Genomic DNA, 5656 nt, shown 5'->3' with positions numbered 1-5656 from the left:
ATAATAATCTAAAAATGCTTCTTTATGGCTATTTAAAAACGTACGCTTTGTCTGGGCTAAATATAAAGGTACGTCTAAGTTCCACGCGAATAATGTTGTAGATCCTGCAAATAAAGCATCAAACAAATTGTCATAACTTGACACATTTATTATAAAACTACATTACAAAACGAGTTGGAAAATATGAAAACATGCCAGTTACCGCTACCTGATGATATAATATTTTTGAAGGTCGTGAAGATCAATGAGTCAGAATCGATGATAATCAATTACAGTTTGCTACTTACAGGATCCAACAATTAAACAAACCCGCGTATAATCGTCGTCGCATTTTTACTTCTAAAACTATTTCTTATCTTTTGACTTCGTCTCTGAATACAATTAAAAGACAATGTGCTGCAGTATTGCTTTAAAGTTTGTGAGAACCTTGGTATTAATCTGTTTTGTTGTCAATATCTATCAAATAAACACTACAATTGATCGAGTATAAGCACTTACGTTTTTCCAATTTAGCTCATAATCTTATAAAAGAAGCGGGAAAAGGCATTTGAAAAAAGTATGTGCATACTTAAAGTACGTTCAAACTTTGAAAAATGGATTTCACAAACCTTGAAACACCTCTTAACGTTTACCCTGCTAAATTTCTAAAATGAATTGGTCCATCATTCAATTTAGGCAGTACAATTTATTATTTATACGGGTGTTTACTGAGAATTTAATGACTGAATAGCGAACAATGCAAACCATGATCACACTGCATGGATGTGCAGGCTGATCTTGGTCTGCACTGGTTGCATAGGCAGAACCATTTGCCGACAGCAGACTAAAGGTTAAGATTGGTCTTACACAACCATAACACTAATATCCGTACTAATGTTATCTATAACCTGCAGAAAATTAAACATAACGCTTGTTTTCCATCAAAAACTTGTAAAATCTGATACACAATTAATTAAAACGTAAAAAAAACTTAAAGCACAGTTCATGGTAACTGACCCTTCTATAGTTAGCGCAACGCTTTCCTATTTGATGGCACGGGGATTACTTATTTGTGAATTCTGCTAAATTCTACAAAAATAGACGGAGGGAGTGAGATTTTGAATTGTAACTTGCCTATGACATGCTGGTGGTGCCACGATATCAAACATGTTATTGAGTAAATTGATACCTCATATTAACCCTGTTCATATATTTTACTTTACTGTGTCTTATATTTGTCACTAGCATTAGACTGTATCTCAGCGGGCAATTATTTCATACACAGTCTTGCCAAACTAGTTGAAAATCGGGTATGTGTGAGATTGTCATACACTGTACATGTCTCAACGCCGGGTTGCCTTATACTCTCTATTTAATATGTTTTTGGTCGTTTCGTTTTATTTGTTACAAATATTCTCTTTTACGTGAGTGGTGTTACATCCTCTTCCATACAAATCAGTGAAAAACATGTTTTAGTTCTTAAACTGTTCTAAGCTGCTGCATTTCTTAGCTTATACTTTAGCTAACACGAAAGGAGTTACCAAGATACGTTCAAAGCTGTAAGATAGCAGTTTCTACGCTAAACAAGAGATGCTCTGCGCATTATAACGTACTCGCCAACATTCAAAAGTCTCTATAATTAATGCAAATTATTTACATAAAATGTTGTTGTCGAAAAGCGTTTTGTAGTAAAAGTTTCTTTTCGCAATATGATATTCCTTGGTGTCTTTTTGTAAATAGCTAAATACAAAAATAACTGTTACTTAATCCTACCAGAAAATTACAATTTCTTACAGAGTGGAATTATTGAATTAGATCATCAGCTAATTAAATAAGCAGAAAATTATACCAAATAATGTCTGCGGTTGGTGACGTGTATTTCCCAAGAGTTTCATTTCATTATTTTCAAACTCATTCCAGAGAGACTGAGTGCGTATACAATAGAAATTTGATATTACATGACATTTTTACATACAATGTACATCGCAAATCAATAGTTTGTGCTATTTACCGGTCTACATTACAAAAGCTAAAGTTAAAAGTACAAAAAATACTGATGTCAGGTAATACAACACTTATGGAAAAAGTTCACAGGTTGAATTCGGCAATAGTTGACAACTGACTGGCAATGTACTTTCAGCACTATTCAACATTACACAATTGCGTTTCTTCCTAGAGTGACCGCTGTAGACACACGCACACATTTCTTTCTTTCTCAAAATATGAAAATATAAAAATGCCAAAATAGAAAATGAAGGGTTAACTGATAGAGGTATAGGATAAAATGTTACTATGAACAGTTTAAATTTCCCTTTAACATACACCATGTATGTATTTACCTTTCGATATTATTATGTAGTGCAATAATTACGACCATGTTTTTTGGCTATTTCCAGTTTCAGATTCAATTTTTTCTGTAGTTATGTTTTTTCTCTAATTGCTATTTCTATTTTCACAGATCTATTTTTATTTGAACCAATCAGATGACTTGTTTCAACAAGCATTTGGCTGAACCATCAAAATAGCGTCGAATGTCAAAGAGTGAGGATTGTGCAGCCAGTCCGGGGCTCGAACCCGGGACCCTTCGCTTACAGGGCGAATGCCCTCCCGACTGAGCTAACCGGCTGTCTGACACCTTACGTGACCAAGTCCGTACCATGATATGTGATTTCTCTGAAAACGCGAGGGCGTAGATGCGATGTGGTCGTCATAAGAATTGTAAATATGAAAAACCCAGGCTAAATATAGATTTTTTAAACTTCTACTTTCACATTCAGAACGTTGCAAGTAAGGTTCTGATTGGCTAATGGAGGGTAGTCAGAACGAGGCTATCAATAGCATGTCTTCAGATCAAATTTGCGTAGCGTTAATTGGAGATGTACTTTAGTAAATTTGATTTTTTTCCTCATTTGTAGCAAGTTTTCAAGGAAATTCCACTGTGATTGCGTGTTATATTACTAGTTTAAACTTTTCACACTGAAGAAAGTCTATTGGGGACATGGGTTAGGCTTGCAAAAATCAAAATTAGTAAATAGTACGTTTTTTTTGTGGGGGGTGGGGGGGGAGTGGGGGGGCATTTTTCGAAAACCACACTTTTCAAAACATATATTGGAAGAACTGAAAAACAAATAAACACATTTATTTTATCAAATGAAACGTTAAACTGTGTATAATAACTATTTCTGATTACATGTTAAATGTACAAAATGCTTATGCTACACGAAATGGTATCTGATAGTGGAGTTCCCAGAACATTGAAGTGCCAGAACTTATAGTCTTGTTAAAACTTTTGACCTTGCTTAATAACTTCTTCAGTAGGGCTACCGTTGTCATAAACTTCGTAAATCGTTCGCTAAATTTTACAAGTCAAAAGTTTTTCCGCCGCCAGAAATGTATATTCAGATCAGTCATAATGATTGTCCTTTTAATCTAAAATAATCTAATAACTATAGTTTATGCAAACTAACCACACTTTCCTAACCAGAATCCTAACAGAAGTAATGTAAATACATTTCCATTTACTCTATCAAAGGTTATCAGCTTACCGAACAGCTGATTATTTATTTACATGTTATGTACGCGGATATTGATGATGTCATACACAACCTGTTTTTACAAGTTAATATTAAGAAAAAGCATAATTCCACAAATCTCCGATAATCGTGGTAATCCTACATCACCACCAAATTATAAATATCTTGTATCTAAGTCAAATGTACCACATGAAAGGCGAAAATTGTAGAAATAAAAATGTAAACAAAAGAATCGTGTGAATTAGGTCACGGTCACCCGAGATGGTTGTTACTTACGGTGTGTAACGATGGTCGAAACGTGTCACGTGACCTAAGATTTTTTCTTATTTTATATATATTATCATTTAAATAAAGTATTAGTGTATCACACATCTACGAACAAAAAAATCTGTACTGGATCGAAAACCTGTCATGTGACTTGCTCCATGTCCGACACGCGAAAAAAAGTTTAGGATACCAATAAACCATAATTCGGAAATTGAGATTAGATTCTAAAGAAGTCTTAAGACTTATCAGCAACAAGATATTTCACAACCATACATATTGCATACAAATGTTGTTGTTGTTGATGATGTTATTTTGTCACTGGCAAATATTAAAAAGCAAAACCTAAATTAAGAGACCATTTAAAGGGCTTCTCGCTTTACAATCAATTTAATTATATGGAAATCCTGTTCTGTTTTCTAACGGGATGCTCTAAATTTGCAGTTAAGATGTTTTATTTGAGATGGTTGTGCAGAAATGTTTCCCGTGGTTCTGATATTACTAGTTATGTAAAATTATGCTTAATTAATCGATTTTTCAGAACATAGTATATTTTAACGGTATTACATAAACATTTGTCGAACACAAATACTCAATATTTTGAATATGTTTATCATTATTCACTGTATTTGCTTAACTTCTAAGCTACTCGCTAAGTGAATTGTCAAATGTTCAGTCGTCTTATGTTAGCTTTATGATGAAGACTTTTATTATGTTATTGCCAAGAATGACTCTCATGAACAGACTAATTGTCAAACCTTGTCTGCTATTATTCTGCTTTGTCGCATTATATACTTCCAAAGGATCTCCTTATAGATTTTATTAACTATCACAACAACAGTCTCTAAGTGTCATGTAGCAGCCGTACAAACTCTTACCGTTACGGTACATGGATTCAGTGTTATTATATTTGGTCCTTTTGGATCATGGAATCCATTCATTATTTACCTATTAGAATTCCGCTTTAACCGGTGCCAGAGGGGGTTGAAGGGTGTTGCACTCTTACCTTTACCTCTTATGAACAGACTCAGTCAAACCCAGTCTGCTATTGTTTTGCTTGGTTTCATTTTATGCTTGCAAATGAACTTCTTGTAGAATTAATTTCCAACTTATTCCTGGATTCAAGCGCATTTATGATCAACGCTTTAAATATATATCATAGTCTCTAAGATGAAAAAAATAAACAAATAAATTAATAGGTGTGTTTTGCCAGGCCAGCGTAATAATGAGGAACGCAACTTTAATCTTCGTTTATATTGCTTAAGGGCTGTTTTGCTGCATCCAATTGGATTTTAATCTAATGTCCCTCCGCCATTCAATAAAGACAGGTTCTGGAACAAATTTCCGGGAAGAAATTAAGTTCTCAATACAATTATTGAAATGTGCTGCAAAATTTATTAAATGGAAAAGAACTGTCATACACAGAATGTGTCATAAGGGTGATAGTCAGAAACATTTCCTGTTCAGTTAGTAGGATAAAGTTAGTAAAATTCGATTTCAACCTCAATTTTTGCAAAAGTGTCGTCATTTGTTCCCTTGTACACTTGCTAAAGGTGCGGATTTAGTGCAAGAAAAGTCTTTTTACTAACCTTTGTGCGAATATATTTGAATTTTGAATATGGTTAGGAGACACAAGTATCCATCCATAATAAAGTGGTACAAACAGAAGTCATAACATAATATCAATGTATGTTTTAATGTATTATTTAAAACAATTAGTATTGTGAATGAAAAGAATGAAAAAAATGGGTTCTCCTACTACCACTGCTACTGCTGAAATTTTTTAAATAATTTAGAAACAAAAACTCATATTGTAATGTTTATTATATGACCAAACTTCAATTTGAAAGAAAGATTATTTTTAGACAAATCTGGAGGTC

General features: G+C 33.5%; 1 non-coding gene across 1 annotated transcript; it reads right to left on the bottom strand.

The window, feature by feature from the left end:
- Positions 1 to 2532: 2532 nt before the first annotated feature.
- Trnat-ugu (transfer RNA threonine (anticodon UGU)) lies at positions 2533 to 2605 on the bottom strand. Its single transcript has one exon. It is a non-coding gene; the product is annotated as a tRNA-Thr (tRNA).
- Positions 2606 to 5656: the final 3051 nt, after the last annotated feature.

The sequence above is a fragment of the Mercenaria mercenaria genome, chromosome 4 (assembly GCF_021730395.1).
Source record: "Mercenaria mercenaria strain notata chromosome 4, MADL_Memer_1, whole genome shotgun sequence".
Lineage (NCBI taxonomy): Eukaryota > Metazoa > Mollusca > Bivalvia > Venerida > Veneridae > Mercenaria > Mercenaria mercenaria.
The sequence above is the reverse complement of the archived record's forward strand: the minus strand, read 5'-3'. Positions and strand labels throughout refer to the sequence as shown.